The following is a 24,821-nucleotide window of genomic DNA, read 5'->3' as shown; positions in this document are numbered from 1 at the left end:
GGTGAAGTTTGATGTGGGTCTCTTGAATGATTAACTCGGTGAAACGATGATCGCCGTCCAGAATTGTTGGGTGTTTCTCAGTTTGAGACAAATTTCAGAATTGTAAGTCTGCCACCAATTCGGATGATATCTTAATGTAGAAATGGGTTAAATCTAGCAATCTGTGAAGTGCCTAGTAATCGTTCACCATTTCGCAATGCAGCTAGTTCAACAGTGAACCGTTACACTTGAACCCTTTTGATCCAGTATGTGCGTGACGCACGTAGCTCTTCAGCCGCTAGTGCATTGGGGTATTTTGTCTTCTTGCTCAGCATATTGACGAAACGAAGTACCTAAGCTGTGACATGTAGCAATTTCCAGTATGAGCTATACCTCGAGATATCCAGTAGGGGTTCCGTAATAGTGATCGTGAGAATTTGTTGCGCCTTCCTGGCTTCTGGCAACTGCGTGCAGGTGGGCGTTGGGTCACGTGGCCATGCACTCTGTCTTTGATGAACCAGCGAGGACCATGCCACCATGTTTCTAAGGAGATTACCTGATCTGCGTATACTCCTCGAGTAAGGTGATCTGCAGGGTTATGATCTCCAGGACAGTGTCTCCATTGGCTGGAACTTACGTGATTATGTATTTATGTCACGCGGTTGCAGACAAAGGTCTTCCACTTATTCGGATCGTTGCGAATCCATCCAAGTGCGACAGTAGAATCGCTCCACAGCTGAGCCTTCTTGATGTCACAGCCAGTCTCTTGATAGAAGTAGTGAAGAAGGCGTGTACCAGAAAGTGCGGCTAGCAGCTCTAGTCTTGGTAGAGTTAATCTTTTCACGGGCGCTAGTCTGTTCTTGCTGCAGACGAGTTTTTTTGTCAGGAGTGCCGTTAATCATTTACCTCGTGTAGACGAGAGCTCCGTATGCTCTCTCAGAAGCATCGCAGAAGACGTGCAGCTCTGGTTCATGTCCAGGTCCTGTAATGCCCACCCACCTGGGAACGGATATGGTTGATAGGTGCTGAAGTTTAGAAGTCCACAAATACCAGTTACGTGCAAGATCTAATAGAAGAACTTCCTCCCACGGTAGGCCTCGGAGCCACGTGTCTTGGAATATAAGTTTTGCTACGATCCCCACAGGTGCGAAATGTCCGAGAGGGTCATAGAATCTGGCAATGGCGCATAGAATGTTCCTCTTCGTCCCTGGTTTGTCCACCAGGGCTCTTGCTATTTCCCCCTTGTCGGTCGAAATGCTTTCTTCAGAGGTATCCCAATCGATACCCAGCACACTCGTTACGGTTCTCATTTCCATCCCCTCTTTGCGCAAGGCTTCCTTCAAGGTCAGTGAATTGGTATCCCACTTACGGAGTGGGAGTTTGATCTCCATCAAAAGGTCGGTGAGTTCGTGATGTAACCTCATCGCGAGGATGTCGTCTGCAACACTTGTTATAAAGTAATCCATAAATGTTGATTTTCTCGAGAAGTCCCGACTCAAATGGATAACTGTCTTGACGCAGTGTTGCCGGTTCCCTAAGACTAGCGGACAGAAGAAGTGGGCTCGAAGTAAGTCCTAATGGTAAACGTTGGAAACGGTAGGCTATGACCTCGTCAGTGAAATTGTACGCATCATCTCCTGTATTCTCGGTACGATACCACAAGAACCCCGTGAGGTCTCTGTCACTTTCGTCTAATGCTAACTGCAAAAAGGCTTGGTGACCACCACACGCGATAGCCTTCGGGTGACTCCTGAAACGTAGCAGGGTTCCCAATATTTCGGGAAGCAAGTTAGGACCTATTTCCAGTGTGTCGTTCAGTGAAGGCAAGTCTGATTCATGTGAGGATGCGTCGAAGACAATTCTGTATTTTGTGATGTCTCCCCTTTGTTTCTCTACAATGTGTGTGGCATATAGTAAACATTATTAGGAGTGACGTCCTCGGGTGCAACTTCCACGTGCTCTTGTCTTTTGTAGTCCCACGTGTGGTTGTAATAGATGTGTTTCAAGTCCTTGTCTCTATGCAGTTTAGCCTCTGACAGGGAGAATCGTTTTCCAGCGGTGGTGTGATTGTCAGATAAGGGAAGGCCCACCTTTCGAGGTAATGATACAACTCTCCGTCCATGTTCGATGCGGTAAGGTCTAGAAACTCTTGAAAAATGGTGTTTTTTTAATGGATAATTTTCGCTCCTGGTTATCAACAATTTCAATAGTTTAAAAATCCCAGAACCGTCGCATGCTTTGATCAGTTATCTGATCCGTTGTGAGTGAGACATGATTGACCATTATTTGGTTGATCGTAGTGCCAGATCTACTTCCGCTGAGAAGGTATCCGAAGATAGCAGGAAGAAGAACCAGTGATGTTGACACTCTGATAGGTTCTTTCATTGGGGTAATCACATAAATATGATTGTTAATAAAGGCTACAGATCTCTGCACATGGTTATGAGGGTATTTAGGGGTTCTAGTAAGGATGTAAAGGAGAGGGCATATAAGTCTCTGGTAAGACCCCCAACTAGAGCATGGTTCCAGTGTATGGGACCCTCACCAGGATTACTTAATTCAAGAACTGGAAAAAATCCGAAGAAAAGCAGCTCGATTTGTTCTCGACAAAAGAGTAGCGTTACAAAAATGTTGCAAAGTTTGGGCTGGGAAGATTTGGGAGAAAGGAGACGAGCTGCTTGATTAAGTGGTATGTTCCGAGCTGTCAGTGGAGAGATGACGTGGGAGGACATCAGTAGACGAATAAGTTTGAGTGTTGTCTTTAAAGGTAGGAACGGTCACAATATGAAGATAAAGTTGGAATTCAAGAGGACAAATTGGGGCAAATATTCGTTTATAGGAAGGGGAGTTAGGGATTGGAATAACTTGCCAAGGGAAATGTTCAATAATTTTCCAATTTCTTTGCGATCATTTAAGGAAAGGCCAGGAAAACAATAGATAGGGAATCTGCCACCTGGGCGACTGCCCTTCTTCGATAAGGAAAGCCATTAGTCGGGTAGTGTCCACTTCTTGTATGCCTAGTCTTTTAGCGTGGACGAGCCAACGCCGACAGATGTCCTCTGGAAAGGCTCGTAATAGTTTGGGTGCTAAAATTCGGCCATATGCGTCGACGTCTTCCCCTAGTGCTCTCAATGCTTGTATCCAGCGATGGCATTCAATGTAGGCCGTGTTTAATACTTCGGGGGCCTCCGAAACTGCAACTTCGAGATTTTCCAAGTAATCGAGGTGAGACTGAATAATCCTGTTCTTATCACCATATCGTTCTATCAGAACATTTTTAGTTTGCTCGTATGTGTCTGCAGTTATAGATATACCATCTACAAGACGCCTTGGTTCTCCCTCCAAGTACCCACGGAGAAACACGTGAATGTTTACGACGGACATCGACGAATTATTGTCAATTGAAGACCCGAACTGCTCCCAGAATCCCGGCCATTCTTCTACGTTCCCTGAGAATGCCTGCAGTTTAATGGTAGGAAGCTTTTTCTCCGCTGTGGTCGTGAGTCGAACAAGAACACTCGGAGACGTAGTGGTGGAGTCGACCTGACTCCTCGCGCTTTTCTGTTGTATGAGGTCCGTGGCTTTTCTAATCGCTCGTTTGGAGTTGTCCAAATATTCTTCACAGGCTGCCACGTCGTCTTCGTACTCCGCGCCATCGAGTAAATCTTGGATACTGTCATTTAACACATTAAAGGACTTAAAGTTTCCTGTAGACGCTCGCGCATATGTTCTATTTCATCTCAGTCAGTGGATTGATTGAACGAATGAATCTGATTAATAAAACCCGTAGTGTTCGAACGTTGAGTCACTCGTCTACGTTTCAGTTTCGTGAGCTGATTCGCTATACTGCCTTTCATAATGTCTCCTGATAGTAAATTAATTCCTCATTGATCTGAAAAGTATTACTCTTTGAGATATTCAGACAAAAAATAAACATGTGAAATGATTGCGCGGCTCAACGTTACGTCATACACTATTGTGCGAGGCCGACGTGAGAGACAGGCCATGGTCCGCTGAAGTCACGTGACAAGACCAGTCCCAGGAATGGCAGAGCGAAGCTGGTTATTACATGTATACTTGCGATGTTATTGCTAGTTCATTGTGGATTATGGAAGGAAATAACGGAGATTTTGTATTTATTTGAATATGTTGGTGTTGTGCAACAGTTCCTTACATTCATATTGTTGTGTGCGGAAGTGTAAGTAAGTATATATGTGTATATAACCTCAACGTTCTTCACTTCATTCAGCAATGTTGGGCTGCAGTACACAAGTTGGATAAGTTACAACTCCAGTACTGAGGATTTAGAGGTAATACATTTATATCCTATTTAATTACAGATATATGAAAATACCTCGTCGCTGTAGTCAGACGGATGAAAGCCGCCGCCGTAAGCTATGACTTCGTTACATTCCGACAGATTTTTCTAAACTGAAAAACCCAATAGAATGCATAAAACATTTTGATGAGTCGAGCATAATTCTAGTGTACAGGGTTACAGTTAAGGAAGAGCTGAGAGATTTCACAAGAATAATTCCGAAATTGACTGAAAATGCTGTGCCAACTATTTTTCCAAATACACCTTCATATTTTTCAAAGTCCACTCCCAAAGTAAGACGTCTTGCTGATGTAGACGAGTTATTCAGCTATACAGCTATTCAGGATAGTATCGAATCCAATAAAATTTACCTGGCATAGGATTCATTGAAGTGTCTGAACGATATTAGTTTATTTCTAAAAACCCAGCAAGTTTATTCCAATAAGTGTACTGTAATTAATCATGAGGGGAAATTATTTATTTGTCTCCTGGGAGTTGATAGGGGAATGCCATGTGTTACTTCCTTTATCACAGTACTGGAATATTTGACATTCACTGTAAATATAAAAGCCGGTAATAACTTCAGCGTGAATGCTTCCTTCAAAAACATTAAGATATTGAACTCTATTAAGCTCTAGAAAATATTACGTCACAGGTGAAAAAGGGAGAAATAGTGCCTAATATTAGGGATAAAGTTAACTGCACTATTCAACTTTTGCAAACTATTCCCAATTATGATGACAATGAACAGCTAAAATTTATAGTAGAACAATGTGTCGCAGACCTCAAAAACAACAGACAATATGGTAACAGAACAATGATATTAGCATCTCGTTTATATATTTATTCAGTCTCCGCAAACAATGCTCTTCGAAAATGCGATTTAATGTTTTTACCATATCATCGTACCTTACAGAAACTTATTTGTAATTATCAGCTAGTGAACTCTTCACTACAAAGCAGTTCCTACTTGGAGAACATGGTTAAGCATTTAAAATGACATGAACTCTTAGTTTCTCTGTTGATGGACGAGATATATATACAGCCACAGTTGTCATTTAAGGCTGGTGAGATATATGGAAGTAGCAATTTTGATGCACAGACATATGCAGAAACTGCTCAAGTATTCATGGTATCATCTCTTTTGTCTAAGTATGTTGATGTGGTGGCTATAATTCCAGTTGCAAATATGACAAGTGAACAGTTGAAATCATTAACTTCTAATGTTTTGTGCATGGTGGAGAGAGTTGATTTCAAAGTTGTTAGTCTCATAGCAGACAACAACAGTGTGAATAGGAAATCATTTAAACTTCTCACTCCTAACAAAATTCTTCAATCCAGTATTGATCATCCCTTGGATTCCTCCAGGAAATTGTTTTTTATGTTTGGCACTGTACACATTTTGAAATGCATTAGGAACAACTGGGAAACAAAGCGTAATATCAACAAGACTATGCATTTTCCTGATGTGAATAATCATTCAGTAATATTGTCAGCACAGTACAGACATTTGGAACTGGTATTTGAGAAAGAAAAAGACTGTTAATAAAACATGGGCATACGCTTTCAACTAAAGTTTTGTACCCATCATCTATTCAGAAGCAAAATGTGAAATTAGCATTAAAATTTTTTAATGATAATAACATTAGCCTTGAAGCATGCCACGAAAGACCTACCTGGAGTTTCTGAAGAGATAAACAAGACTGTCATCTTTCTACAAATTATTGTTATTGTTATTATGTTAAAAGTGCATTTGAAGGAAAGAGATTCAATAATCCCTTTAGGGAAGTAATTAGAAAACTAACAGATGAGCAGGTTCAGTTCTTAAGTGGCATGTGTCAGTGGCTGAAAATTTGGAGGGCCTCAGTTTGATCGAGTGATGCTTTAACATCACAGACCTTTCAGTCCTTGATTGTAACAACTGAATCTTTTCTTCAGATCATTCCATACTTGTTCGATAAATATAGGGTGGATTATATCTTGTTGGGTAAATTTCAAAGTGACAGCCTAGAAAGTCGTTTTGGATCCTACAGACAGCTAAGTGGTGCCAATTACTACATTAGTTACATTCAGGATCTAGAAAATGAAAGGAAACTAAGGTTCAAAAAAGATGTACTGTTTGCAGCTCCGAATGGTATTATAAGCTTAAAAACCTTGATCCCTGTTAAAGAGAAGCAAGATTGTAATATTTGTTTACAACTATTTTCCGGAATTCTGGATGTACCATTCGAAATGGATGTTATTCCTTGTAATATTTTGCCCATACTGACCTATATAGGAGGGTATGCATCCAGAAAGATTTTACAAAAGTTTAAATGTGATATATGTAGTGTATGGCTTCAGTTAAGTAAGGAAGTTGAGGAGGATCCATCATATGATTTTGTTAAGGAACTGGATAGGGGTAAACGCACTTTGCCTTCTGAGTTGTTGTATTTACAGTTGGATTGGTGTGGCATACAGTCTCTCTACTTGTAAAATATTTCATTCAGCATTTTATTCGTAATATCCCGCAGCAGTAATCCCATCTATCGGAGATGAATGACAGCAGAAGAGACAAAACACATAACAACAATAGTCAAGGTCAAGCTAACGAAACTGGTTAATGTATAATTAGGCCTATATTTATATTTATAATAACATTCATGTAGGAAATATCTCATTGAATCAACTACGAGATATCTACGTATTCTTTGTTGCTCAAGAGATAACTTTGTCAAAATTAGAGAAATCTGGCATACATAATGCTGAATGTAAGTGTTCTCTTAACAACGCACTGTTAAGCAAACTTGAAAGTGTCTCTCTCTGTGCAAAAAAAAAAAAAAAAAAAAAATTACTCAATAATTTTGAGAAGTCAAATGATAAACCATGTTGTTCCAAGGTGACTTCGAGGAAGATAGAAAAACTTCAGAATTACCGTAAGTTAAGTATGATGTTGAAACCAGACATAGAGTGAAACAAATACTTATAAATAGCTTACTATAGACCTACCTTTGATCCTGCATTCAATAAGATATTGCTTACAAGAATGCTATTGTTCCTCTTTTTTACATGATGTTATAATCATATTCACAATGTTCATTGTCGATATGGACCGATGACCACGCGGTTTTACATCTTAAGGCAATCATGACAAAACCCTTCGCCAATCGTTGAGCAATGCTCGGCAGACTGAGCGACGGAATTCTGCTATCACAGTCGGTACGGTAAAAGTGTGTTAAGACATAAATGATCGGAAATTGTATACTCTATAACTTTGGTTATGTTGTACATTTCGATAGGTACTTAAAAATAAAATTTTAGGCGGCCTCCTCTAATCTACGATTTCACTCAGGATCAATTAAATTATCTATAGCCTACAATGTACTGCCTTAAATACCGATTATCATTCAATTCTGTTCACCTGTTTTTTTCGTGATTTGGTGCTGATATGGACTTAGCATTCAAAATTGTAATTAATGAATCTCTATGTTATATTGGCCAATACAGTAAAATGTATAAGACATAGGTGATTGGAAATTTAATTCTACTTAACTTCACTTATATAGTATTTATCGATAGGACCACTAATAACATAGGATCAGTAATAACATTAGATAACTAAAAATTGAATTTCAGGTCTTACCGTAAACTACCATTTCACTCAGCGTGAATAAAATTATTTATAGCCTACAATGTACTGCCTTATTCCCTGACATTAAATACGGATTTTCATTCAATTCTCTTCAGCCATTTTCACCTGATGCAAGTAGATACATACAGACAGACAGAGACGATGGAAAAGTGAAATGTGCATTTCCTTGTTACTGTGGACACGACCGATACAGAAATACCATTCGTTTTAAAATTAGGAGCGGGGATGTACAGGCCAAATTCTTATTTCATGTACCGGTACTGTAAGTTTACAGAAATTGTCAATTCTACGGTGCACGTCGATGTTTTCAAGGACTCATTAATTTGGACAATGCTTTTAAAAGTTATAATTAAAATCTTGGGTGCGTAATGACAAGGGTACACCCGACTTTATACACATCATAATTTCATGGACACCTGCCTCTCAGGCCACTTCCAACTTGTTTTATTCTAATAGTATTTTACCTGGTTCTTTAAGTAAAATTAAATAGTTCTTCATCCCTACTGGACACTGACGGTACTAGTAAAAATTTGATTTTGAGTGTGCATTATAAACCCGAATTGAGACAGTTGAATTCGCATGCTTAAGATCATAAGGGCGTATCTACAATTTTTGACATATTGTGGTTATGATATCATTGCAATGCGAAAAGAATGCTGTATTTGAGTAACAGAACGCCGTATCTCTAACTATGCTAGTTTTTAAATTTTGTATGACGTCATTAAGAGGTTTGTTGGTAAATAACAAAAGGGCGTATCAGTATACGCCCATTTGTTTTTCACAAACACGTAAGGTATCAGGCACATACTTTAGGAACAAAATGGCCTAACACCTGGTACGCCATTTTCACTCTAACTATTATTTCGTTTACTCTTTATGGAAACCTGTGCGACTAGCATGTGTTAAACCAACATCTCCTAGATAATAAGGCCTAACAACAGCGTGGTGACGTCACACTAAGGAGGCGATAGCAATGCAGAGAAAAGCAGAACATGGTTAAACACAGACATGATTTTAATATTTTCTTGCCACTGGAATAATTTATTTACTGACAAATAGCGTTTTTGTTTTAAAATACACTGAATTATACTGTCCTTATTACCGTATTTTAGTGACTCTGTCATTAAAGATAAACAGCAAACAGTTGTAAAACACGACAGCATCTTGCAATGTTAACTTACTTAGGCCGAATTGCTAACAGCACAACATGATGTTACAAATATATTTCAATTTAAATAGGCATTACATGAACTTAAAAGAAAACTAGCACGTATACTATTAGCATAGGCCTAACATCTAAGCTGATGTAGCATCACTGGCAGTATTTGCACATGAGCCTACAATGTTTCCTCCCTTGAAGTTCATGCATGTTTTTATGACAATTTCACGTACCATCGATGTTACCAATTTGTCATTCTGTTCGAAACCTTGAACTTTGTTTTATGTATTCCAGAAAGTATGTAAGCTTCTGTACTTATATTGGACTACCATTCAGACCGGAGCCTACTCTTTTAAAAGAATTGACATGTGGCAACATTAAATTCCTCCTATGTCTCATAAATTTGTAAAAATCGCCCTGCTCATCCCGAAGGCCTGCAGGTTACGAGGTGTCTTGTGTTCGGCCGGACGAATCCTCTCGGCCGTTATTCTTGGCTTTCTAGACCTGGGCCGCTATCTCACCGTACGATACCTCGCAAATGTAATCACGTAGGCTGAGTGGACCTCGAACCAGCCCTCAGAATTAGGTAAAAATCCCTGACTTAGCCGGGAATCGAACTCGGGGCCTCCGGGTAAGAAGCAGGCATTATATCCCTTCACCACGGGGTCGGCCGTAAATTTGTAAACATGAGGAGATATCAGGCAGAAGGTTGAACGAATTACAAGAAAATCAAACACATACTCCTTTATGAACTAAGAAATGTTTTAACTGCGACTGTTAAATTAACCGTGGGGACATCATCCTCGGTGTTCAATTCACCAACTAGGACTAGAATTAACTTACTTCTTGAATCTTTCCACACATTGTTACACTCATTCCTTGTAATGCAGCTATGATGTTTTGTAACTAAAGACTATACCACATTTGTATTAGTAACTTTTTTCACATATACCGGTACATTAGAAATATTTTATACTTTAATAAAACCCGTTCGGAATAAAGGCCATGTCCTATAAGATATCCTATGCAGTATGGTTGCCTTGATGTATCGACGTACAGAAAAATTACTTTTGTTCCCTTCATCACAGTACAACCACCATCAGGTAACAACACGTTTATTGTACTTTTCAGCTGTGTAAGACTGTGGAATGAACTTGTGTGTACGGTATGAGATATGTACTATCTTCAATGGCTCTGTTTATTGCTCCTCTTTCTATTATGCTTTTTTCCTGGTTCTTCTCTTCACCTGCCAGAATGTGACGATAAATATGATGGGCAGTTGGGAAAGACATAAGGCACTGCAGTCTCTGATAGTCATGGTCTTGGAAGAGGCGCAGTTAAAAGATTTTCCTGAGGATCGGTACCAGTTACTCCCATAAAACATCACCGACTTGGAAATGTCTGTAGCATACCTGTAAAATAACGTATCACCGTGAGCGAAATTCGTGCATTTACAGAGTGAATCGGCCTACACCAGCAGCTCTTATAGGTGGTATGTTTTAATGCGTATAATAATAATAAAAATAATAATACCGTTGAAATAATGCATTCCATGATTGTGAGCAAACATAACCTATATCATTAAGAGTAAATATGCCTACATATCAGCAGCTGTTGCGTGTAGTTAAATACGTCATAGGTCTATGCTCATTATGATTGTGAGTGAATGTAATAATAGTTACTCACCACTGAGTTATTAGTAAATCTGTAGTCTTGTCTTGGAATTGCAAGTAAACATATCTGCAGCATAACCTCGTCTTTCTCCTTAGGCCGCGTTCACACTAAGGCGATATAAGATAAGTGATATATCGTAAGCGATACACGATAAGCGACACGCACAGACAGATACTTGAAATCTAAAGGGAGGCGATAAAAAAGATTCACAGCTGCGCGATTGCACAACATATCGCAGGTGACATATCTCTCGAAGTGCCGCTTGCTAGTCTCTTCAGCGATTAGTATCGTACGATATTTCAAGCTGTGAACATGACGGGAAGAAGAGAAGACAATTCTGTAATACCTTTCATTAATTTAGTGGAACTGATTGGTACAATTTGTAAAAAACATGTAAAAAAGTATCAAATTAAAACTGCTAAATTTTTTATACTGTTTTTATATTAATATCTATTTACCTTATAGTAATCAGAATTTTTTATCTGAAGAAATGGCCTTCCTGAAGTGTATACTTTTATTTTCAAGGGTTCGTGACACTAGGCTTTTCAGAAAATGAAATTTTTCAGGATTCATTCGATAAAACTCCCTGAAGTTTGATTGATGTTGAGACAGCTTTCGAGAAACAACAGCCGAGCTATGGTGCAGGTTGGTAAGATTGTAGGGATGTACCCAGTATTTCCTTTTTCTTCTCATTCTACGCCTGAACCAATAAGCCACTACGTCTTCCTCACTTGAACTCATATTTGTAATTAATGTAGTGAGAATTGTGTTCCTACCAAATTTTTATCGCCCAGGTCGCGCCGATTTATCGCCCAGTGTCATGAACCTTCCTGGCGATATATCGTCGCAATATATTCCTTACTATATATCACTTATCTTATATCGCCTTCGTGTGAACGGCGCCTTACAGTTGAGTACGCAACACATCAGTACCATTACGTACAACGGTATTAGCAATTGGAACCATTAAACGAATTAAAACTCCTAATTTCAGCGTTACATGGCCAAACTCATTGCTGTGTTATTACGGAAAATGTTCAAGCTTGCCTGCCGATGCTGACGTCACAGTATATTCCCAGAACGGTTGTGAGGCCTTATATCTATGAGGTGTTGGTTAAACATATTATCGTATTGTGAGGTGAATTTGTTTCTCTATTTTCGAGCGCTATAAGAATAATGAAATACTTGATAGTGTTTTAAGACTAGAATAATACTATCAATGAAGAAGGCGAGTCTAAAATATGAGCCACTCAAGTTAGCAAAGTGTAATAGTAGGCTAATGAAGCATGCATTGCGATCATAACCTATGATACTGACTAGTATCAGGATATATATTCTACTTTCACTATTCACATTACAAATCTCTAAATTAACATGAGCTACGATTAACTCATTATAATGGTAATTTTAACTGTAATTACATAGATTTTCTCCTATGTTTTCGCGATTCATATTAATCACCACAGTCAATACATCATGTTATTCAACTTAACATCTTTTTAGGTTTTAATCATTACTTATATTTACTTTATAGATCATGAATGCGGCATTTTCTCGTTGAGAACTAATGGTTCAAATAGCACTAGGTAAACAGGCCGAATCGTGTTTACAGTCTAAAGACTCAGCATTGTAAATATCGCACGGCTTAGTAGGAGAAAACATCCGAATTTCACCACGTCAGAAGGTGAAACATCCTTGCAGTGAATGAAGAAGAAGCGAGTGGTGATGTAGGCAGTAAAGCAAGTTTGGAATCGACTAACTCACTGTTAGAAACATCTCTGAATCGCCCGGAAAGTACAGTAAATTATGATGATATTAGTGATAGTGTTGGTAACACTAACCTGTTACAGGATTTGAGCAATATTTCTGTTGTGTATATTTTTTACGGAAATTATAGTGTTACTGAGTCATTGTGTGAAACTGAATCACTAGTGCTTCCTATCACATTAGATTCTTCTGAGCAGGTTTTGTTAAATGATGATAATATTCTTAAAAAGTTTAATAACAGTGGGGCCATAGAGAGTGATTTAGTACGTTTACATGGGGATTGAGATCGGTTTCAGTACACTTACAGTATTGAATACGATCCCCGTTGACATGTAGTTTGAGTATCGTATTGAATCCACCAGGCAACATCGACGTATACGAACGATGCAGAATTGTAGTAAAATCGATATCACCTACATTCTTCGATTGATATCATCTACATTCTTCGATCGATATAACAAATCGCGACGTGATCGATTGTAATGTTTATATTTTCCTGCTTACTGACGTTGTAAAGTATAAAATCAAGGTTAAAAATTAAGGATGGATGTAAAAAAAGCACTTCTGTGGATGACAATTTGTCATTTCTTCGTGATCTTTATCAAGTTTCATGAAAAATGGGAAGAAGAGAGAAGGGCTCGCGAAAGAGAATCATTGCTTTTCTTTCAGCAATTGCAAGTTCAGAATTGCGCTTACTTGCAATCAACTCTAAAAACTAAAGCACGAAGAAAGAAACGCTGTTGGATAAAAATGAGGAGTCATGAGAGCTGGGAACGCGTTGTGAAGTACCACTTCACAGAACAGGACGGGCTGGAAAATTTTAGGATGAGTTGTGGAACATTTAAATGTAACTGTCAACGTCTTCAACCATACATTAAACCCAGTGAATATTGTGTAAGGCAAGCCACTTACGTTGAAAAGAAAGTTGTCATTGCCTTATAAAAACTTGCATCTTGTGCAGAATATCATGTGGTTGCAAATCAGTTTGGGACACACAAGTCAGTTGTACACAAATGTATGTATGATGTATGTGAAGCGTTATTCTTAGAATTCAAAGACGACTACCTGTCTTTACCAAATGCAGTAGAAGCCCAGAAGATAACATTCGGTTTTGAAAATTTGTGTGGTATTCCAAATGTAATTGGTGGCATAGATGGATCGCACATTCCAGTTTTACCCCCAACAGAAGGTTATCGTGACTTCGTTAATCGCAAGGGCTGACCATCTTATAATATGATGACAGTTGTTGATCATTTATACAGGTAAATATATTTACTGGCTTAGTGTATTTGTTATTAAGCAAACTGTAGGCTTAATGCCTTTATGTGCATGTTTCACTCTCAAAACAATCCTGCATTTTAACGTTTAAAAATGTTAAATAGTATCATATGTACTGACCTAACAGCACCTTCTCTAAACTTTACAGGTTCAGGTATGCTACCTGCCAACATGGAGGAAGTAGCCATGCTGCGTCTGTATTGAAAGATTCCAATTTGTACAAGCATGCATGTACACTTTTACCTCGAAGTAGCATTACGATTGAGGGAACAGAAATACCCTGTATGCTATTAGGTGACCCAGCATAACCATTGTTGCCTTGGTTAATGAAAGGATACAGAAGCAATGCAACACCAGAAGAAGAATCATTCAATGTGTACTAAAGTCGCGGTAGATTCGTCGGCGAAAATGCATTTGGCAGTCTGAAGAAAGCACGCTTCGGGTGCTTATCGCAGCGAGTAGACGTGAATTATAAATTTGTTCCTAATGTTCTTATGGCATTGCATAATATAATACTGTAGAAACTAGAAAGGACAGTTTTATTCATAAATGGCTTGAAACAGTAGAACAAGCACAATTGGAGTTTCCTCCACCCCGTCGCATAGTTGCTAGGGACTATGACGATTTGAATGGATCACGAATTAGAGATGCTCTCAAAAATAATATGTCAGTGGATCCACAGAGAAGATCCAGATTATTGATTTTTCTTTGCATTGAACAACCTGTTTTATTTATAATGTATAGTCTAAGAATAATAAGGTACAGTCTTTGACACTGCCAGAAATTATTTTTTTCTAATGTGTGCGGTAATAGAAACAGACTTTATAAGCATATATGTAACATATTCCTTGGAGTGTGAACATTATTATAAAAGCTTAAAGAAAATACTTTTTGGTAGAAATTCAGTATGATTTACCTCACTTTTATAGCATGATAAGGATGCAATATGTTAGAAATCTTAACTGGAATACCTTGTAGAGGAGATATGTGTTCAATGCAACAGCCAAGAACCCCCCCCCCCGAAATAATTTTGCTTTTATAACCTAATACAATTTATCACACGCCATAGTCCATCGCCTAACTACGTACCAGCATTTCCATTGGGTGAGACACAATGGGATATGATGTCACTCTCAGCAATGAAGTAAAATGAATTCCGTTACCAACCTACCCACAAGAAATACACAACTGCACAATAAATACACAAGTCCAATGGAGGTGCCACGCGGGACGCTGGAGGCTTAGGCTTACGCCCCCAGACCCCCTTTTCTTGATCCAGACCAATGACCTAACCAATCGAGACCAACGGCTTTGTCACTAACCAACCCTGACCAATCCAGACCGATTCAATAGTAAAACCAATGGACATCTAGCGCTTGATACTAGAGGCCTAAAGGCCGCAAGCTGGGGGCTTGCTAAATTTACGTTTTAAACTTTATTTTTCATCAAATCAATATTATCAAGGCCTAAATCAAATTCAGGAAGAGCAAATTGGTTTGGTAACAGGAAGCTTTGGGGTGTTGTGGAAGTCCACAGTTTTGCTAAATTTAGTTTCAAAAAGTGTATTTGTTGGTTATAGCGTACAAACAGCGACATGCTATAAAAGTGTGGTAAGTCATACTGAATTTCTATGTATTTTTATGTACATTAGGTAATGACAGGTTGTTTTAAAACCTATCTCAAAGAACCAGTAATTGATAGTTAATCTTCTCACATGTTCCTTTAAGTGACTTCTGCTACACCAGTAATTGGCACTAGTATAATATGTTAAATATAAGAAGAATAACACGCTTCATAACTGTTGGTCATTCTGAATGTTAGTAAAATTAATGATTCATAAAACGGTTAATTTACAACCAAATAAATAAACAAAACAACATAAAATAAGATCAGCAGATGTTTTGTTCTTATCAAATGTTATTTATAGCCTAACTAGCAATTTTAAACAAATCATCAGTTAGGCTTGCCTGTAAACGAACAGTGAAACAAAATATTAAAACTAATGCAGTGATAACTCCGTCTCCTTTGGGTTGTAGAAAAGAAAAGCACTCTCATCCGAATTACATATACATGTCTGATCATTTGTGAAGTGAAGGAAATTATTCTCAGTTGAATAAACCTTTACATGTGACATTTCCCTTTGAAGCAGTGAGATTTTGTGTTCTCTTAATTCAGGGTGTGTTTTGAGGAAGGAGGAACACCACTTTCAGCCTGGCCTGCCATTGTTAAAAGGGTTAGATCTCTTCAGTTCTTTAATCAGATGTTCTATACTGCCCTGGAAGTTGCTCTTTCGTGACCAGATACTGTAACCTGGCAGTTGACAACAACCCTTCACCATAAGTACATTCTCTTCAGCAGTTAGAATGTTGGTTGATCCGATTCTGCATGCTTCTGGGCTCTTACCAGATGTTGTATAGATAAGTGTTGTTCAAGAAACATTGAATTGTTTAGCTGCTGCTGTTACTGGCATGCCTGCTTTCACTCGTTCAACAGACCGTGCCATTAGACTGACTGAGAAATTAAGTTCGGTTCCATGTCTGTAATATCAAAAAAATGGTACTAATAGACATGATATTGTATAGGTTATTGGGCTTATGCCGTGTCAAGAAAACGTTTCACAGTGAACTGTGCTCTGCGTCATCAGAAGAAAATCTCGACTGTCCATGAGAAAGGTTTCTTAAGTCAGCTGCAGATAATCGAGGTTTTCTTCTGGTGACACACAGCACAGTTCTCTGCAAAACATAAAGAATTTCACCGCATTTTCTTGACATGGCATAAGCTCAAAAGCCTATACAGTATCATGTCTATAAGTATGGGCCGTGAAAGCATCAATGCCAATGGTACTAATAATTGACAGCTGTTTGAGCCAATCATTGACATGGTGTCCAACACCGGAGAGAAATAACACTGAAATTTATTTTCAGGTCTACATAAAATACAATTAAAAAGCATTTCTGTACATTATTATGTCTATATCTATCTATCTATCTACATAAATAAAATTGTAGGCGGTCCGCTGTCTGTAATTTCTTTTGTTTTGCCAATTTTTCAGATATTTATCCGTTTTAGGTCAACTCAAGACCGAATCGGTGGTTTTTACGTTTCGTGTCTGTTTGTTTGTCTGTTTGTCTGCCTGTTTGTCTGTCTGTTCGTCTGTTCCACCATCACATCGAAACGGCTGGATAGATCTCAACCAAACTTCATATTCAGAGTATACTCATCCCGGGGAAGGTTTCGGTATGCATATCATTTTAAAATCTTTGAATAGACGGGGGGTTTATGGGAAAACCAGAATGTTTTTTCCACCATCACGTCGAAACGGCTGGATAGATCTCAACCAAACGTCATATTTAGAGTATACATATACCGGGGAAGGTTTCAATATGCATATCATTTTAAAATCTTTGAATAGACGGGGGGTTTATAGGAAAACCAGAATGGCTTTCCTCCATTTTCTCTTATACTATTGATTTTCTGTAAACTTCATTTACCGTACGTGAAACGTCTCTTCATTATAAACAACTCCCGTTATGTTCATAATTTACCTTACTCTTCACATGACGGAGAAATTTACAATTTTCCGCTGGTATCATGCTCTGCATTGAGTGACCGACAGACCGACAACGAACCTACAGGTTACCATGGCAACGTCTCTGACTGCATGCCAGCAGGGAAGTAACGTATTGCCATTTTCTTCATCATGCTTTTAAATTCGTGGTTGTTCCTTGGGTAGAAGGAAAGGGAGGCGTCAATCGGCCTATCTGCGGGATATTGGCGGAATATCGTTGGATGTTATAACCGCCCTCGAATAGATTAAGTAATAACACCATTAGTCATTTTCTTATTATTTGTTTACCTAGGAATCACTGGACCTAAATTTCTCCTCTGTTACCGCTTTATTATATCCATAACTCACACTAGCATAATTTATTGAGGGGCATTTGATTTTCCAATACATTAACTCGGCATTTACATATTTGTTGTTATCCGGCTGTCCTCAGTTATAATCCATTTTCTATTACTTTCAACTTTCTTAACTGTATTATTTTCTTCCTTAATTACGCCGATGTACGCGAGTGCTACAAACTACTGGATGTATTTCCACCAAGACTCATATTTAGAATACACCTGTCCTTGATAGGTTTTAGGGCAATTATTGTTTCTAAATCCCTGAACTGACTGGGGTTTATACGAAACCGAAACAGTAATTTTGCACTTCCACAAAATATACACAACCAACGTTAATTTAAATCTACCTGCCTTGGTAGAAATTAATTTCTAAACCTTTTTTTCTCATGTGCATCATTTCAATACGAGGATTAATACGGGAGATATCATTAACGGACCGTTTTTCTGTACAAGTCCCATCGGACTTAACTCACGAGCGGGTGCGTGTAAAGCGTATTCCTTACAACTTGAAAACTACTGAAAACATTCGAACCAAAATTTATATTTAGCATCCACCTGTCCAAAGGTAGGTTTTAAACGTAAATAACATTTCATGTTCCGGAATGGACTGGCGGTTTATAGGGAACCGAAATGGTGATTTTACTCTTCCACAATATATACAGAACAAGACCAACCTGACTGGAAATCGACCAAACGTGATGGAATTCCACCTCTAAACCTTTTCTGCATGTGCATTTTTTCGTCAGGAGGATTAATAAGGGAGATATCATGAATGGTCACTTTTGCAGGTTAAGTCCAGCGGACATAGCCCAAAAGGTGTCTTACACGGAGCAGATTCCGTATCTATATAAATCAAATCGTAACGACTGTGTGCCTCTACACTGACTATTTTGGCGAAATTTTCGTACAGCTTTCCGTTTAAGGGAAAATAATGACCATATGCATAATTTTTGGTTTAGTTTCCTGAAAGTCCTAATTATTACCCGCCTCGCCCAAAATCCAGATTGCGGCATAATCTGTCAGAAGAAAAAGAAGATAATTGAAATTTGACAAAATTATACGTTTTAGCCTGTAACGAACGGAAAACATCCAAGATCATTAAATTTTTCATTTTTATCCCCGAAGAATATAGAAATATGTAGGCAATTTTAATGATGGTGCAGACCTTCGGAAATTCCTATCACATAACGGATTGCACAATCTCCGTTCAATTTGGAATGATCTACAACCTTGGTCTTATGACTTTTTGCTGTATCTGTATCCCTTTTACGTTTGATTTTTCTCTATTAATCGATGTTAAGTCAATTTGGAATTTTCACATGCATAATTCATACTTTCGATTACTTATATGAAATACAGAATCATCAAACTCTTCACGAAAATTGGCCCACCCTGTAGCCATATATGAGCCAAATGCTATGTATGTAGCTGTCACATAATTATCCGAAAAGTAATGTAATGTGAGATAATCTTACAAAAACGTTACCCTGTTCCACGTTTCTAACTCAATCTGGCCCAAGAATAGATGACATATCATAGGACCAGCCATTTAGGCAACTAAATCCGGCGTGTCTTATGGTATAATCCTTTGTCGATATGACGTACGTTTAGTAGCAGTTAACCTGTAAATGAAGGTCTTCAATATTGTAAACACGCATATACTTTCGTATGTCGATCTATATATATTCACTGATGTCGATTTGTAGCGATCGAGAAAGGGTGGGTCTGCTATTGTAATCAGTACTCCCCACAGCGACTTTGAATGGCAGTATGAAAGGGTTCCTTCTCCAACTCCTGTGTAACTGTCATTAGTAAGGAAGGCCTACAATTGTAATGAATAGTTCACTTCTCGATTTGACTTGCAGAAGGCAAGTGAGCATGCAGTTTTGTTTAAAACTCCCCTACCCGATTGTGTTTGGCAGTAGGCAAGGGTGCCCGCCATTATAAAGAAATGTCCTCATCTAAAATGTGACTGGCATTAGGCATAGTGGCCTGCTATTTTGATGGAAACTCACCAACTAGGTGTGACTGGCAGTAAGCTGGCTGGAAGTAGGAAAATGGGCCTGGCATTATAATGATAACTGCACAACTCATTTTCGAGTGATAGTAGGGTAATTGCCTGCTATTATAATAAAAACTCCTCAACTGTAATCTGTCTGGAAGTAGGAAAGGGGGGCTGCCATTTTAACGAAAACTCCCCAAATCGATTCTGTCCGCGTAGTAGGCAATGGGGCCTGGAATTATAATGTAAACTTCCCAACTCGATTGTGAATGGCAGTAGGCAAGTGAGTCTGCCATTATATCACAAATCCATAACATACACTTTACATTGGAAACAACGTACGGGGACCTCCCCATGCTCTTTCTCGGATAACGCTAAGAGACGTGCTATTTTAAAACAATCTTATTTACTGCATGTACACTATTTACTTCGATATTCGAATACAATGTAGAATACCGTAGCGAAGCACGGGTACATTCGCTAGTCTTCTTTAAAAAGTCACGCCCCAGTGATTGATGGGGCATGTCAAAAACGAACACAGTATCATGAATGACCCATTAACTGACACCCCCCTCAAGAAGCTTACAGTGGCTAAGATGTTCAATTTTGATCATGGTATTCTTTACTTGTAACCTTCTGATGCACTAACAGCTTTTAACTTCTCGGTGATTCATTGCGATTTTGTCAGTAAAACTAATTGATAGAAGTGCTTACCTTAACTTTTTCCTTTAAATGTACTGGTATGCAGAATACTACTCTTGATGTACCTTCACTATGACAATAAACATTGAAATGAATATATACATCTTTGCAGCTGACTTCAGAAAGAATGAAACTTGAAATTTCCCGTGAATTTAATGTGGCCAAGGAGACTCTATGCTTACTATGGCTCAAAATACTAAAGAAATGTCAATTAACTTATTGATACAGTGACAAAGACTAGTATATATACCTCTTACTGTAGTATAATTTATTCTGTAACTCACTTGTTTAATTATTTACTTCTGAAGAAAAATTGAAGATTATAATGTATAGTCTAATTATAATAATATTTAATGAAGCCAATAGATAAATTACATGTGATTAAAACACAAAACATTGAAAAATTTACTTTCAACCAATACCAGTACAATACTGTTTTCATTACTGTATTTTCAGTAAACATGAAATGTTCTCATACATTGTCAGATTTTGTGTTCTCACAGTCTGTTGCTTCCTTGTCATCATGAGGAGTTTGTGATGTGCAGGGGCCTGGATGATGGTCTGGAAAATGAGGTGTTCTTTATGTAGAGGGCCAGGTTGTTTTTCTGGGAAACTGAACTGGGCAGCCTGTTGTTAAAAGAGAGGGTAGGGGTAGGTATAATGTGGTGGCATGGATGCAATTGAACTTATTGCAGAGGTGAAAGCAGAAAGAATAGTTTGGAGCTCTTCTGTTCTTCTTTTGCTAGCAGCTTCTTCTCTTTCTTCCTGCTTCCTGAAGAATTCATTCATGAGTTCATGTTGCTTCTTTATGAACTCATCAATGTTACTTCCAGAGTCCTTTGTCTTCTTCCTCAAATGGCGGCGAGGCCTATCTTCACACATCTCACGTGATGGTGTTGATGACACGCTGCTTTCAGGAGAGTGAATTAATATATTCAACTCGTCTGGACTAACAGATGGATGTATCTCAACCTCCGCAGGCTGGGGACACTCTTCTTGCAAGAGGCCTAAACTGTGATCTGCAGTATCCAGCCCCTCCAGAGAAACACATGGACGGCGCCCTAAAATTTCGTCCAGAATGTGAAAAAAATCACAATCCGTCCTGCCCGCACGACTTTTACTCCTATCTTTCAAGTAGCAGTTATAATCTGACTTCCAACTTTTCCACTTGTTTTTTTATCTGTTCAGAATTTTTAGAACTGTAGCCTCTCCTTTCCATTCTTTGCTGCACCAACTTTTATATTTCAGTGTTCTTAAACCTCTTACCATCGAAAAGTTTATGGATTTCCTTTTCCTTGAAAATCTCCAGCATAACCTGGACTTCTTCAGTCGACGACGCATTTCGGCTGATGGACATTTTTGAACGATGTTATTAAATGTAGATCACAAGGGAATAATAATAATGAGCACTTGAACGAAAATTCACTTTTTCTTCACTTTTAGGGTTCACGAAATTCTGAAACTCTGTTGGTCACTAACCTCTGCTTATGACAACAACAAGAAGTATCGCAAGTGCACACGCCCTTCAAAAAAAATGTCAGTCGGAGGCACAGAATCGATTTTAACATAATTTTCGACCGAATAAACATGGAGTGTGTGCGCAGTCGTTTTCAATACGATCTTAGTACGATCCGCGTTTACATGGCACTCAGTTCGAACTGAGTACGATACGATCCCAGATTTTACCGTATCGACCTTGAGACTTAATCCGAACTGAGTCCCCGTTTACAATGCGTTTTCAATACGGGAAGTGTACTTAGATCGATCTGAATCCTGCATGTAAAAGCAGTAATTATGTCCATGCCAGTGGACGAGAGCTTAGAGTGCAATCAGGTAGTGATAAGGATCAAACCGATATTTAAAATACAGCTTCTACTTCGGTGACTGGAACTGAACCCTGCTCCCCTCCTAAGAAAAGAAGAAAGAAGACTGCTGATCCTAAGAAATGGAAGCAAAATAAAAGACGAGACAGACGACAAGCTGGAAAAGTGTATGTTTCAGTGAAAGGAGTAACAAAACCAGCGGTTGTTATGAAGCCATTGCCATGCCTTGATAATTGTGTGAGGCCTTGCAGTAAGAAGATAAATGAATGGCAAAGGAACTCCATTTTTCAAGTTTTTGGGAAAACTTGACATTAAAAGACAGCAGACGTTAATATGTGAGCTCTCTTCTGGATGTGTATCCAAAAGCTACGGTGAGAACAAACTCAAAAAACTCTAGGCGATCATTATCTAATTTCTACTTTTTAATATGTGACAATGAAAGAGTTGCTGTCTGTAAACGATTTTTTCTAGCTACGCTAGGTGTTTCAGAAAAAATTGTTCGATGTGCAATAGAAAATAGGAACTCTTCCTAAGTGACATCAGATAACAAGAGAGGAAAACTCAAACCTGGAATGGCACGACCACAAGGCGCCAGATACATTATTCAGGACCGTATTAATTCTTTTCCTAGGATGCCTTCACACTACAACAGTGCAAACTCAAATAAAGAATATCTTCAAGAAGGTTTAACTATAATAATCATGTACGACCTCTGGGTTCAGCAGTGTAGAGAAAGGAATATTAGTCCAGAGAAAGAATGACTATGTACAGATTGTTCAATAAGGACGTTAATATAGCTTTTCATAGACCAAAGAAGGACTTGTGTGACTCATGCTACAAATATGAGCATAAGAACGCTTTAGATAAGGAAGAACATCTGAATGAATTCCAAGCACATATAAGAATGAAGGTGACTGCAAGAGCCAATAAAATTTTAGACAAAGAAAGAGCCACCAGAGGTGAGTGCCTACTCATTGAATTCGATTTACAAGTTGTACTGTACTGTCCACATACAAATGCCAGAGCATTGTTTTACAAAATGAGACTTGCTTTCTACAACATAACAGTGTTAAATGAAATTGCAAATAGCGCTGTCTGTTACTCGTGGGATGAGACTATAGGGAGCGTGCAGGGTACTAGTAACAGAGCGCTCTGGCGGAGTTCCGAGAATTAATACGGTGAGAGTGCGTTCCGCTGGAAGACTTGCTTCATAGTTACGGCAAAAAATATCGTTGGATCTTGTCATCAAGATAAATATGAAGTAATGCTATGGAAGTTGTAATGCTGTACATATAAAAATACGTTTAAACCTGATATTGTCACAGGGCGAAATTAATAACAATATTGTAACTACCTCATATCTATGAATCTGTGAAAACTCAAATTTCGCGAGTGAGATTTCCGGTGAAATTGACTCTGCTTTTGACAAACTATTGACAGGCAGCATCCGGTAAGCGAATAAACAGGAATTCAGTTGGAATAAGTAGATAACACATCATGTTTCTAAGTGAAGTTCTGATAAGATAGATTTATACGAGTGGATTATGTGCAGGGGTTACACTTCTACGCTCCTTATTATTGGTGGCAAGAAATTTGCTAGCACACAAGCTACGTAAAAATGTCGCCGATATATGGAACATTTTTCAAGATTTTGAAAATATTCACGCTCTGTATGCATCTTTCAATATGAATTCGCACACTTGCTACACTCTGAGTTTGTAACACTTCATCTTCTGTAAATCTCCCATTGTGAAGAAAAGGCGGCATAAGAAGTAAATAATGAGGTGATGTGTTTTAAAACCTGGGAATTCCTTGTCGGCTAATATAACGTCCCCTTCACTCAAAAGATTTTGGAAGCCTGGATTGTTAACAAAAAAAGTATCACTAGTTCTTCCACCATAACAAGGGGAAACAAAAACATTAGTTCCGTTTGGGGCCACAGCTAATAAAAAGTTAAATGTATAACATGACTTGTACGAAGAATACATGTAACTTCTCTCATCTATTCTCGCTGGCGTTTCTGATTTCATTTCTGTGCAATCTATTATAACTCGTGCGTCAGGATAAAGTGTCTTAAAAGCGCGAAGCAAAGTATTTTGCACGGATAGTTTGCTAAGCCAGAAAACAAAATTAGAAGTGCGTTTCTTGTCTACTCCGAGAGCAGTAAAAATATTCGCGCAGCAGTAGTCCGATGTACACCAAATATGACTGCCAAGGAAGCAAAGGTCCAATTTCATTTTCATTAACAAGAGTAAACAAACTTCGTTAATACTTATATTTATAGACACTTTAGAAACAAATAAAAAAGTAAAAAAATTGAATGTTTTAAATGAGACAATTGTTGAATCCTTCAACTGTGTCTCAATTTTTATGCTCTGGTATCCATGCAATCCTCTGCATATGTCCAGAGGGGTGTTGGGACCACAACATTTATCCATTTATACTTGAAGGTACTGTGCTTGAGTAGCACTGTGTGGCTACATCATTCCCAATAAAAACACAAGTGAATTCAAAAGTCGTTGCTTCAATCTCAAATGCTGCTTGCACCGACTTATGTAGTTTTTCACACACTCATTTTT

The sequence above is a fragment of the Anabrus simplex genome, chromosome 11 (assembly GCF_040414725.1).
Source record: "Anabrus simplex isolate iqAnaSimp1 chromosome 11, ASM4041472v1, whole genome shotgun sequence".
NCBI lineage: Eukaryota > Metazoa > Arthropoda > Insecta > Orthoptera > Tettigoniidae > Anabrus > Anabrus simplex.
This window is presented reverse-complemented; position numbering follows the sequence as displayed.